The sequence below is a fragment of the Zeus faber genome (assembly GCF_960531495.2).
Source record: "Zeus faber genome assembly, chromosome: 10".
NCBI lineage: Eukaryota > Metazoa > Chordata > Actinopteri > Zeiformes > Zeidae > Zeus > Zeus faber.
In genome coordinates, this window is record NC_137199.1 from 24,119,653 (window position 1) to 24,134,592 (window position 14,940).

The 14,940-nt window shown below is 42.3% G+C and overlaps 1 protein-coding gene across 1 annotated transcript in view; it reads right to left on the reverse strand.

Moving 5' to 3' along the window:
• dlg3 (discs, large homolog 3) overlaps positions 1 to 14,940 on the reverse strand; it is a 70,805-nt gene that overhangs the window by 31,205 nt on the left and 24,660 nt on the right. The window lies entirely within an intron of this gene.

Consider the following 14,940-nt stretch of genomic DNA (forward strand, 5'->3'; position numbering starts at 1 on the left):
GGTGAACTATTTTACCATGTTTGGGTCTAGAAACAACTAATCACTACTCCAAGACGGGGAGAATCACCACGGGTGGGACAAATAAACATAGAACCGAACAACAACATGTACATGGAAAAACATAGACGTAGAAACAAACATGTCCAGGAAAACTGGAACAGCAATTGGGCACGCGGCCTCTTCCTCTCATAGTTATGGCAGTAATTGAGGGAGGAAAGAAGAGGGATGTAATCAGGAGGGTGTTGGGTTGTGTTCAAAGCAGGTGTTGGTGGTGTGTGTGTACCTGTGATGAGACCGCATGTATGTGTGTGTGTGTGTGTGTGCGTGCGTGCGTGCGTGCGTGCGTGCATGAAGTGTCCACCGGTGAGTGTACAGGACTTATCCCAATTGGTTTTGGAGTATCAGGTCGGTATTATGTTGTGGCGCCTCCAAGCAGCGGAAAAGGCCCCGAAGCCCCCCTTGAGTCCCGCAGCCGTACAGACTCCCCACAGCCGCGGGAAACCCCCCCCCCCAACACCGGTCCCCGAGGAGCATAACCCAGTCCCAGGGAGCGAGAGGAGACCATGCAGTCTGCCGCACTCGTTCACTTTCATTTCACACACTCCCGGCATGACAGCATGAACTACCTCAGACCGAATGAGTGTTGCACTGGTTCACCGACTCCTTAGTATTAGAAATGGAGTCTGCACTGTTTGCAGGACGCTGCTAAGATAGTATTGGCCCCTCAGATTATGATTTCAAACGAAGAGCAGTGTGACACTTCTTTGTGTGCCACATATCATGCATGGGGAAAAGGTGCTGGGAATAAAAAGGTTGACAGAGAAATTTGAGTTTCGGAAACCTGCATGCACGCTAAAATTACCCATTTGAAGGTTTTCCGTAGAGTACATGGTCCATCCACCATCCTACAGTTCAGTGTGCTGGCTGTATATTCTCTATTGATCTGATTGAGCTGTGTGAGTGCTGACCGTGCTGCTAGGGGACCCACGGTGCATGATGTGTGGTTTGGAAGAGAAAGTCACTGCTACCCCATACACCCCCCCCCCCCCCCCCTTCCCCCTCCATGTCCAGATATGACTTATTTCTGTGGGCCTCTCACTATGGAGCTCATCTCATTGATCATCATTGATTCCAATCTCTCTAAACAGTCCCCTAAACAACCTCTAAACAGTCAAAATCAACACCCCGGTCTGTATGCACAAATGCAAACAGTACTTCCTTTGTTTCCACGTGTGGTGCCTCCTTAAACGCCGCGCTGTTGTTTGTGCCGCGAAGCATGTCAGCCATCGCTGCACAGGCCGTTAAACCGTTGATCAAAAACGAAGACTTTAGCGTGGAGCGCCCTCCATATTTTCACTGGTCCTGAAGCATGGCTAACAGGGTTACTGCACAAGGAATTACTCACTTTACAAAAAAATGTGCCACTTGAAAAGGGTCCGGATGCCACTTCTCCAGGGTGCTGTTCCATAGCACTTGCTTGAACGATGCTGAATCACAGCTGGAGGGGGTTACAACGCTTGTTTTGCTCAGCGCCGTCAACAACATGACTGCGAGGCCTGCTATCGCTTGAAACAAACACTTCAAAGATCCGATCCTTTGATCAGAATCGCTCGGCTGCGTAAATCCCTCGTGCCGCTCCGCCTTTCCAAGGCTTTGTGGCCGTCATTGACGGAGTTCTCTGGTAATGAAGGTTGGAGGCCAGATCATCAGCGAGCGGGGGGGGGGGGGGGAGGGGTCATTGACATGACCTGCTTTGCTGTGCACTGATGCTCTATGACTTGGGACAGCTGTGGCACAGACCCCTCCCAGTCAGCCCTAACTTGTAATCTGCATATATACTAACAGATGCTCACAGAAGTGCTTATGTGTGCACGTTTCTCAGAAAAGAGATGCCATCTCTTCTAAATTGAGGCCAAAATCAAGGCAATCCCAAAAAAAAAAAAAAAAAAAAAAAAAAAAGAGACAATTGTTTGGCTCTGTGGACATTGTCTACCTTGTATTGCACGTTTTATCTTGTGTATTTATTTGTGTTTCCTGCCCCGGGAATGCACACGTCAATTGCACCAAATGTTTGGTGCAACTGATTTGTCATTCCTTTGTTATACCTTATATGACTATGAATTAAAATTATATATATATATTACATTACATTTAGTCATTTATCAGACGCTTTTATCCAAAGCGACTTACAATTATTCAAACACCGACGGACGCAGCCATCAGGAGCAATTAGGGGTTAAGTGTCTTGCTCAAGGACACTACAGCATGCTATCAGGAGGAGCCTGGGATCGAACCAGCAACCTTTAGATTACTAGACGACCAGCTCTACCTCCTGAGCTACCATCCCCTATATATATATATATATATATATATATATATATATATATAAAATAAAATAATAAGGTCAATAAAAAATAGCAAGTAAATTTAAATAGTTCAAATATTAAAAGTAAATTAGTAACTAAATACATTTAAAAAAATATTATTAAAAAATTCTCATTTTGAATTGTCCTGGAATAGACAAATTTGCACTTCAGCCCCATGGCCTTCCTCAGGGTCTTTAATTTAAATAACTGGCATTGAGATTTTTTTCTAGAGTGACTGGGATTTTTCATTGGCTTATGGTTGGGCCATTTGCCAAGGCAGAGGTTAAGAAGTGCACAGTGTGTCAGTGAGCCACAGCACCCCTGCTCTCAAGTGCTAAGAGAAATGAAACACCCCGCCACTGAGCCCTAGCAGCAGTGTGAAAGGTAGCGGTAAAGCACAGCCCGAGGGTGACAGAGGGGTCTACCCTGTAAACTAGTTCCCCTCCGTCACTGACCTAATCCAGTATGTCAGATCCACCGCTGGAAGACCGCACACTGTAAATACAGCATGCGGTTATCAGAGCTTAGTATGAGTAACGGTGGTTAGCTAACCAATGCTATTAGGGGAGAGTTAGTCTTGCAGTGGCTCCAAGAACCTACAGGATAAATAGAGCTTCAAGACAACAAAGCAATCAGTTGAATAAAACAGCAATGTTATCCTTGTCAAGGATTACCGTGTAATCCCTGTATCTGTATCCAACATAAAAAGCAAACAAAAAGGATGGTTGAAGATAATCTCGGCATGTGTAATCTTTTATCTGACCTCTGCATTGCACTGTGATGGAGCAGAATCCTACAAGATTCATCAATCCATGTTTAAATGCTTTGAAGATGCTTTTAAAATCCATCAGCTACTAAATTAATCACAGATTTCGCGTATAACTAAGGAAGTAATGACGACTGTAGAGCTATCGTTCTGTTAGTGGGGGCGATGTTAATAGGAGAAATGCTATAAGAAAATGTATATTTTAAAACCACTGATATTGAATTTAGGAATCAAATACTGTAGAAATGTTGAGTTAAAGAGGTAATATTTTTGAAAGGTTCTCATATTTACCCTCTAGTTATAAACATAATACACATAATATCCACTTAATACTCACAGTGTGCTAAAGGTCAGCGTAAATAACATGTCAGTAGGCAATTCGGAGATATATTATTATAAGAAATTTGATACAGTCACCAACTGATAGCCGATCCAAACAATCTCTTAGTTAGTAGCCACCAGCTCTTACATCCTGGAGAGAGGTCTACGGAAACCGTGATAAGAAACATATTTTGCTGATCAACATCATCACAGGAGAGGGTGTTGACGTGTGTGTGTGTGTGTGTGTGTGTGTGTGTGTGTGTGTGTGTGTGTGTATGCAGGGTGCAGATGGATGTAGGACAGGGATTTACCTTTCCACAGAAAACATTAAAAAAATTGAAACCTGGAAAGGACTGAAGGGCTGTAACATGTGAGGGGTTGCAGATGTGTGACTGAAAAGCGTCACTGAAATTACCTAAATCTGGATGAGATTAACACAAATCCCTTAATTTCTCTCTTTCCATTCAAAACACTAAGCACTGAAGACTTTTTTTTTCTCCTTCCCAGACAGCTGCTGAGACGGACGGACACACATGCACACAACGAGCCGCAAAGTGACGCACACACACACACACACACACACACACACACACACACACACACACACACACACACACACACACACACACACACACACACACACACACACACACACACACACACACACACACACACACACACACACACACACCATTAAAGCTACTGACCAGAACCGATACAAACACCCTTGCTATAACACTCTCCGTCTCCCTCTCTTCCTTCGTCCATCTGTTTGTCCTCCCAAAACCATCCTTTATTTTCCTGCAATTCATTTAGGTTTGATCTGTGCACAGCTCTGATCAGTCACCATTTTGAAGTGATCGTACTGTATTTTGCTGCGTTTCGTGCCACTAACTTGGCTGCGGACCCTTGGGACAGTAAAGACTCCCACTGAACCTTGGCAAGTGCAGGGCACAGGCTCCGTCCAAATTGTTAAATAATCAATGCGTTTCTATGGTAACTAGTGCTTGCACCGTACTGCCGTATTGGCCGGCGAAGCTACTTAGCCGCCTCCCCCTGTTTAAACCTGTCAGGGCTCACGCTGCTGTTTATGGGACTTGGCCACAGGCTGCAACCGACTACACCGAGTCCAGTGCCGCAGGTCCACGTCACGTGCGCTCCATCTTACATTTGAATGGAGGGAATGAAAATGGCTGGTGGAACATGGATGTGGCACCAGAGAGATGCCGTGTCCAAAAAGTTCATTGCAGACGTTAGTGTGGAGGTCCGACTTCATAAGCTACATAAGATTTGTATATGTAACACATAGAAGGACACACAAGGTGACCTTATAGTATAAGCTCACATGTACCTCCAGGTTATTCATTATGCAATGTAGGTATGATTACTGCATAACAAGAATAACTTTGATTTTAGTATTTCATGACCATTAAACAAGAACTTTACTAGAAATACACAATGGTATAAATATATAATAACCCAACGCGTATCTACCACTGTGAACAAGTATTATCCTAAAGTATTCATGTACACATCTGTCTGTATTTAGTCAAACACTGTGATCACAACAACAGACTCACAATCACAAAGGCTCATTTTAACTAATTTTTAATAAAATGAGATTCCAGGAGCGCCCCCACTGTACTGCAAAAAGAACTTGGGAACACGTGGGTCAGCCATGTTTTTGCGTCCAGACATATGCTACACTGCTAACGCTAATGGTTAAGGTTGTTACCCCAACTAGTGCTTAAGCCAGCCCTGCAATCCCCTCCCCTGGTCGCGCTGTGTCCTGCGTTTGCCTGCGGAATGTGGGATAAGAGGCGCAGCCCGTAGTGCCGCTCGCATCCTCCAGAACCTCCCATTGGCCTCTCGTACACCACGCTGCAGTCCAATCAATACTTCCTCAATTACCATGCACCCGACATCTCATTCAGGAGCACCGAGAGGAGGAGGAGGGAGGGAGAGGGAGAGAGAGAGAGAGAGAGAGAGAGAGAGAGAGAGAACGGCGACAGATGGATGGAACAGAGCAGGATGAACGCATGATGCGAGGTGAGGAACGTGCAGCTTGAAAGCTGTTGTTGAACCTCAACGTTTCCCTTTTTTGGTTGTTGTTGTTGTTGTTGTAGAGAAAAGGGCAGAATAACAAGATTTATTAATTGGAAAACCCACAGCGCTAAAAGGTCAAATATTTCCTTCCTCTGCTTTCTGGCAACACTGACTGATCCCATGAATTCCACGGAAACTACAAAATTCTACAAGTTTCCCCATGGGGGGGGGGGGAACTGATGAGAGACTTGTTTGATTTTGCATCTTTTTCCCCACTTTCTCCTTCTACCAGAACACACACACACACACACACACACACACACACACACACACACACACACACACACACACACACACACACACACACACACACACACACACACACACACACACACACACACACACACACACACACACACACCTAATCAATAGCCCGTCACAGCTGTCAGCAGCATTCCCCCATCGTCATCTTTATGCAATATTACAAAGGTATGTTCTGGCTTACCTTTCTGTCACGGTGAGCAGCTCCAAATGAGCGCTGGCCAGTTTGACCTTCAGTGGAGCGCACAATGAGAGCCACGCGGGGAAAAGCACTTAGCATCACTCGCATTCGTAACAAACCCTGCGTTGCTTGTGAATTCATGAGCCTGTTATAAATTTATAAGGTTTAGGCATCCCGTTTTGTAACGTGGAGTTTTGTGTGGCGCTTTGCTGTTTGTGTAATGTATTGGCCTTCACTCATCCTTCACCTCCATGGGCACTTGGTGTGTGTGTGTGTGTGTGTGTCTGACGATGACGACACTGTCCTATTTCTAAGTGGTCAGTCTGTAGTCAGTTAAAAAAACAACAACAGCAACAACAACACACGAGTTGTCTAAGATCAACAGAATCGGGAGGAAGAAGTAGTTCTCCGCACAGCGAAGGGAGATTTTCCGCCATTAAGGCCCGGGTGACGCGAGCAAGGGAGAGTGTCACGTCTGAACACGATCAGTATGCTTCATATAATCCCACCCCCACTGCTTCCTCTTCATCAGAGGTCACCGCAGCGTGTTAACTCTGCTCTTGACAAGTTGCTACCCCTTGTTGCTAAGCTGTGGGAAACAGTTATTTCTCTGTGCTGGTTTTGGATTGTGTGGATTGAGTGCCGGTGACAGTCCACAGCAGCACGCTGCCATTTTGATGCAATTGATGCCATTTTGATATATGATTTGGAATATGATTTAGTTCTCTATTCAACTGTTGATATAGTGTCGTCACAATATTTGTAAATGGCGATGTAAATGGTAATGTCTTTGATCTTGATTGTAATAATTCGCTGGTTTTCTTTCTAGCTCGATGTGATCATGTGTCTAAACTGGGATTTTTTGTTGCTGTGTAGATGCGGCTTAACCTTATTTAAAGGACGACGTGCACAGACTTCTGAGTGTGTCCGAGGTGTGTGTGCGTGATACTGGTTGCGCAAACGCCATGATCGGTTCTGAAAATCTGCCCCAAAATTACAATTTCCCATTTTTCTCCTAACAATAGATTGTTTTTCTAACATTGGGCTCGAGTTCTAATGACTCATTGTGCTCAGAATGTTCCAGTAATGTATGCAAGTCTAGTCCAGCTACTCCATCTAGTGTTGCTTTTGCATCTTGTTTCGTTTCTGAAATGTGAATAAATAATCACATTTATGAATCTAAATTATAGAAGTTAGGGATACACTAATTTATCGCAGTGCATCGTATCGGTTAATGCTACCTGTAACAGCCACGGGCTCAACACGACTCTGTCATGACGTAAGAGGGCAATGGGGGCGGTGCACAAAACATCGGTATCGGCTATCGACCAAATTGTTGTTTGAAACATTGTATCGGACCAGAATTTCATAATCGGTGCGTCCCTAACTGAAATAATTATGATTCCTGATTTCTACATTACATAACATTACGAACACCCCTGACCAGGAAAAACAGCTTTGTAAAATGGATAGATGGAAGGTCCAGAATTCAAATAAACCAACGCCTCATATCTGAAAGACACTCTGAGAACAGAACTAACATGTTGGTGGTAATCAAACGAGTAAACCACTAGAAACAACAACAACAATAGCTACTACTATTACTATGAAGAATTTGTCAAAAATCTGTCATAAGGAAAACAGGGAAAATGATCCCTTCATCTCGTGAAAATAAAAAAAGCCCTGATTAAACCTCCCTGTGGCGATACAAGGAGCAGTAGCAGCCTTCCATCCCAGCTGGACTTAGGGGATTTTACACATGTGTTACTCTGGAAACACACACACACACACACACACACACACACACACACACACACACACACACACACACACACACAATTCAGCCGTCTTGGTTTGAGTCCACTTTGGCTTCACTATCTGTGTAGGTGTCAAATTATTATTGATGAAGAATTATAAAATACAATACAATAAGTAGGACAATGGGCAAAGCAACAGAGAGGAGAGCCCCACGCTGACTCCAGTTTCCCTGTGATAGGCATGAATACATGAGCACATTTATCCATATGCTGATGTATTTAGTGCCAAACACAAGAGGAAAGCAGGGCATTGTTTAAAACGTTTGAATCACTTTGGCGCTGCCAAATCATTTCCGCCTTTCATTGATGGTCCAGATTTGCCAATCTTTCCTGCCTGTGTTCGGGGACGGCGCATACTCCCCCCAAAGGCAGTTTTTGGCGATGATCAAAGCAGGCCATCTTTTTGGTTTTGATAAGATGACACATAAAACCATTCTGAAAACATCAAAGTACGGAGATACAGTTTTTTTTGTCATAAATACAACTGCTCATAATTGTGCTGACACACAGAAAGAAATTGTTAAAAGCTAAAATGTAACATATGCATGCAACGGCCGATTTAATATTAGTAACAACAAGATAGAGAACACTTACAACTATCACTAATCAAGCAGGAAACCCCTTTCTTTTAATGTAACACAAACCAATAGTTGTTTTTAAGCTTTTAAATTCCATTGGTTAAAATCATGTTCTTGGCTTTCGGAGAAATTTTGCTGTCAGTGGAACAAAAGAAACATGAAAACCCCAGTGATTGTGTGTTGAACTCTTTCTGTCCAGTATGCCGCTTTAATTAAAGTAGTTAGATGTAAAAATAGTGTTATTGTACAATTTTATCTCACTCTCTCTGAGGTTTACACGAGCATTTCAAAAGTCAACGGAAGGCCACGGCCTTGACGAGCATCTCCTTTACATGTTTCAAAGAAAAGCTGTTTGTGTCCCAGCGAACGAAGGAGAGCTTCTTCCACCCATGTCAGAGTCTTCTGGGGTACTAAATACCAAATCACCCCCCCCCACACACACGCACACCCCCTTTGGACTGATACACAAAAAAAACATTAAAACCTATAATATACTTTACATATTTTTCCATTTTACGGTTTGTTTTGTACTGAAGGTCACCGACAACCAAAGTCAAATTCATTGTCAGTGTAAGCATACTTAAAAACGAAAAGCTGATTCTGATACTAAAAGAAAAACACAACAACCTCTGTGAATTGTGAGTCAAATTTTTAATAAAGCTCTCTCGGAGGGTGACACGTGGGAGGGTTTCAAGTGCACGGCCTCGGTGAACCCTTCACCTATTCACACCACCCGCCCCTACACCCCCAACAGTCTCTGCCGACTACGTCAGCGGGCACTGAGATGTTTTGACGAGCATATGCAGGGCTTGGATTTGTTGATTACATAATTTGAAATTTTAATGGTGAATATTAATCCACTGTGGCCCATATTGGGCTATATAAGCTGGCTGATCAGGATCTGGAGGCTCAACGGTAGCAGCACTAGCGGCAGCAGCCCTGCTGCAGGAGTGCTTTACATCACATGAGTGACATGAAACACAGGGAGGATCCTGTCCCTAATTCCAGTGTGTCGTTGCGCTCAATGCAACGAGATTTCTTTCACACAACCTCCTCCCATATACAAGGAGAGACATCTATTTTCATTTTGTTTTGGAAAATAGCGATAGACTTCGGCAGCCTTATGTCTTTGCATATCATAAGCGCAATCCATAGTTAGTACGCATTTGTGGTGGTTGTACTATTGTGGTATAGCTCCAATCAAAGCGGGCTCTTAGATATCCAGAGGCCTCTGGACGCCTGCGTATCAGCGTTGCGGTCTGCACGTAATTAGCCAACGAGGAGTCGCTGCTATGCAGCTCTGACTGAGCCTGCACCATGGCAACGCACAGGGCTGTGTCAGAGCTCAGACTCCCCCCCCCCCCCCCTCTCCGTTCCCTCTCCCTCCTCGTCTACTCGCCTTTCCATTTCTGTTCCATGCTGGTTTTTATTGCTGTCTCTGTTCTCCATCTTTTCCTTTTCCTCGTTTCCATGCCCCCGCCTAGCCCCCTTCTCCCCTTTTCCCTCCCTTCCTTCCTTCCCTTCCTCTTGGCCTCTGCCCATCTCTGCCATCTCTCTCTGTCTCCCTGCATCATAATCCACCTGCCACAGGGGAACGTGAAAGACATCCTCTGGTTGACATGAAGGGAGGGCTCAACATCCATCGACATTCTTAACAAGAGGATTTTTACATTTTTCTACACTACACTACACTACACCACACACACACACACACACACACACACACACACACACACACACACACACACACACACACACACACACACACACACACACACACACACACACACACACACACACACACACACACACACACACACACACACACACCACGGCTGTTCAAATTAAGCTTCAACCACATCAATATCTGTGTCCACACGACAGGAAATGCAGCTCAAACGCTGACCCTTGGAAATATCTGTGTGTTGGTGTGGCTCTTGCTGGTATCCAAAAAGCTGTATACCCACATATGCAATGTCTAAACTAAATGATGGGGACCGAAATAGACCACGGATAGAAAGAACATACTCCCACACTGTAGAGAGCTGCCACATCCCCTAAATAACGAGAGAGAGAGAGAGAGAGAGAGAAAGAGGGGGCTGCTTCAAACTAAACCTGTATTTTCAATATGTAATATGTATTTTGGACCGGTGGATTAACACACAATTTAATCTTTAATCCGGCAGTAGGTCTAATAACAAAATGTGGAGATTCCAGCGTCTTAAACTGAGCAACAAACAAATATCTATTTAGTGCTTCCCCCAGCATTACCTTACTTAACACTATCACTGTGAGGTTGAAGGGCAGCTGTTGACCTTTTAAACAACACTTAGCATCGCGACAGAGAACAGTCCTACAGCACATCACATCCCACAGTGGCACCATTACCTACTGAATCTATCTAAATGTTGTTTCCTGTTTCTGAAAAAAGAAAATGCAAGTATAATTCTCAAGAAGCTCGGGACAGAGCTATGGGGAAAAACAAAATAAAGCAGAGAGGGATACATCCTGAACCCCAAAGACATAAATACTTTTTCCCTTGGTTGATTTGAGCTTCACGGTAGTATTTGATGTTTTGTTTGTGTGCTAAAAATAGATTTTTTTCTCTGCTCTCATGAGTTACGTTACAGGTAAGTAAATATATATATATATATATATATAATTTTTTATTTTTTTTGGGCAGTGGGTAGATTAGATTAGATTCTTTGTCATTTCTAAGCATACATCAATAATGAAAAAGGTGCAAGCTTGATAGTAAGTCAAATTAATTGGCTACTTATTATTATTATTATTAATATTATTATTATTACTACTACTACTACTACTACTACTACTACTACTACAAACAATAGTAACTTAATAAAAGGCCTACAAAGTGTTTAAGGATTTGATGCCACTGCCCCTAGGGTGCGCTAAATGATGTTACATTTGAAAAGACTCCACAATCTCTATATTTATCTCCAGTAAAAAGAGAACTTAAAATATCGAACAACAACAAGCCTACTATGCCAATTAGAATTCCTTAATTTTGACGTGAGCACCTAAGGCGTTTTATAGTCTCACTGACTATAAATCAAACCCCAAACTCATATATTTATAAGCTCCTGGACGGGCTTTTATAAAAGCATTATTCATACAGCTTACTACTTTATCAGAAGTTAATATAATCATTACATTACACATGCATATATTGTATACTATGCTGTAGCCTTTGTGCTGCCTGCTGACCCTAAATCTGTATATTCAACCATGCAGTTTTACATGTAACCTACATAATACAGCACTTTTCACACCTATATCTCTGCTATGGGTTGTTTTATCCTGCTTTCATATTAAAACTTACTGTAACTGAAAGGCACGGTAAGTAAATGCTAAATAGAAATGTGTCATCCTAGTCAGGTTGGCAGGAGCACAAATTTGGAATTTGTTTCATGTGACTTCTATGATTCAATAGAATCATTTCAATAAATACATTTTTAGTAATCTATATAATTACCTTAGCCTGTAAGTAAATGAAGGTCATATGGTGGAAATTGATTGTAAATTGACACAACCAAACAGACTTAAGAATTACTTCATATACCCAGCAGTTAAACAACATAACCTTTCATTTCGAAATTGTATAATAAAGATTTTTTTTTGTATGTATAAAAGGATTTTTCATTAAACAGATTTATTTATCTATTGTAATGAATTTCTGACCAACTTTTTGATAATTTGATTAATCACATTTATAGTTACAGATTTGGAGGGATGAGGGTTTTCAGATTTTGCTCCAATCACTTTTGGATCTTCGGCAAAAGATTTAAAAAATGTCCTGTTGGTGTTCTGACAATTTCTTTTTTTTTTTTTTTTCTTCAATTTGGCCACGGAAGCAATACACAAACATTTAAAGCAGGTCGCGGCTCGGAGAGAAAGGCGTAAAACAAATGCATGAACAGATTGAAATGTCTGGATTATATGGCAGAAGTGCCTTCAGCAATAACAATTTTAGAATATCCTTGAAATGAATAAAGAATACAAAGGTCATCTACATCTGTCATGTGCTGGACTCAACATTGTCAACAGCATGGACATCTTATCAAACATACGCACAAACAAAGAGAAAAACAGTAAATATTAAATCCATAAAAGCAGTTTTGAGGCAGAGCTTTTTCCATCGACGGTGTAATAAGATGATATTAAGCTGGGATTGCTTGTATTGTTTCTATCCGGGACAGGGTGAGGGCACGGCCTCTGCTTTATCTGCCTCCGCCCTTCTATCTCTGGCTGAAACATGCACGTTGCTTTTTGGCCGAAGCACACAAAGCTCAGTGCATTTATTCAGTACATCTCTAGTTCAAGGCTGTTTTCACAGATGATGAAGCGATGGGGCTACAAGGTGATGTGTGGTGATGGTGTGTTTGTCATCCATAAGTCGGAATAACGTTGACTGTCTTCTTATTCATCTCAGCTTGCGAGGGGATGGGGGCAATGAGGGGACAGTGGCAATGAAAAACATGTTCATTAAATATATCGATAAAAATATAGTGCTAGGAGAGCATCGCTAGACCAAGAGATACAAAGGAACAGCAACAAAATAGGACAATGATAGTATTTTTGCCACCAGTATTTTTGCCACCAGTATTATTGCTATTATAAGTGTGAGCTATTTAATTATGTTCTATGGCTCTCTCTGCTGCAAAACATTGACTTCATAACTGATTTCAGGACATTTCGAGAACTAGATCTAGATGACACATGGGGAAAAAGTGACTTCTGCATATCATTTTCCAAGCTGGTGCATCCACTCACCATGAAATAAAATGCGTTCTTCACACGTATGATGTCTCTCTGAGTCTCTAGTGACTACAGCATTTTTACAATGACGGAACAATTCTATTAAGTGAGTCAGGTATCTAAATAGAAAAATCCAAAAAAGGACGTTTCCAGAGTACCTTCCCTTTGGCTCCTACAAGTAGCGCTGATGAGAATCTGTGGGATGTTTAATTACAGTACTGACCACTCCATCGCTTTCCATCCGGACTAAAGTTGAGAAGGAAGCAGGAAGTGAAGTTGGCCTTAAATAGATTGTGCCGATGTTTTGGTCATCTGGTTGATAGACAGTGAACACGATGAAATATGGAGAAAATGACGTCAGGCAAATTGAAGAATGTAGCAAAAAAAATTCAACACACCCTAAACAGAAAAAAAGAAATGCGCGCGCGCGCACACACACACACACACACACACACACACACACACACACACACACACACACACACACACACACACACACACACACACACACACACACACACACACACACACACACACACACACACACACACACACACACACACACACACACACACCTTCAATACCAAGTCAATGAAGAAGAGACAGCAAGAGGGCAATAAGCTAATAATAACCAGGGCCATGTTGAGAGAAATAATTACAGATAATTATATGATAACAGAATTTGTGTAGCGTCATTAGACATTTCTTGTATTACAACTATTCATGCCCACTGTTAAAATATGAAATATAACTTGAATAATAATACAAATATATATATAATAATGGATAGGGTAGATAAATAATTCATTAACATTCCATATCACAAAGTTCTTTATGTGAATTCTCAGATTCATTTGCTGTCAATCTCCTAATAAAAGGTCAGACATTGTTGAGTTTGGTATATACAAATAAATCTTTGCCAACATATTTACAGACTGGGTTAGATATCCTTTTTCTCAATAGTTTCCAAAACCTATTGAGTGAAGACAGAAATAAGAATGACAAAAATCAGGAAAGGAGGCCTGGTAAATACGTGTAAAATACCACACATTCAAGAACAAGAGCATATCTAGAGTATACAACAGGTGTAAAATTCCTCAATGAAAAAGCTTGATTTGCCCATTACAGAGCTCAATCATCAGACTTTTCAAATGTGGACAAGTACAGCAATTGCCGTGAGACATTTTGGGAACACAGTGCTACATGTATCCCTCTACTGGATGTGTGGAGGACCTAACAGCCAAATTGACTCTCTCCTTCCTTGATCGAACTTGATAGCACCGATTCCGGTGCTTCGTTTTGACATACAATCAAGCCCCAAAACCTGCGAGGGTTTCGCGAAAGGAAGTCAAGCGCTGCACGGATGTGAAGATCATCTCAAAATGGCAGAGAAAAGCTGCACTAATTATAATGAGGCGCAGGTCTGCTGCTGTTTGCTGTTGCTGCATCCGCTCTGAACGCTGCTCTACACCCAAAAACGAAGCCTTTGATTTGTACCATGCATGAGAGAGAGAGAGAGAGAGAGAGAGAGAGAGACAGAGAGAGAGAGAGAAGGAAGACAAGGGCAGTGGAAGACAGGAGAGGAGGGGTTTAGAAAATGAAGAAAACTGAAAATAAGAGGCCAAATGGCTGAAGGGCTGCTTGGATAATGCATTAGACAGAGATGGCACTCAGAGCGGCTACACATGGTAATAAATGCACTGCTTCACCAAATATCCTCCTCACACACACACACACACACACACACACACACACACACACACAC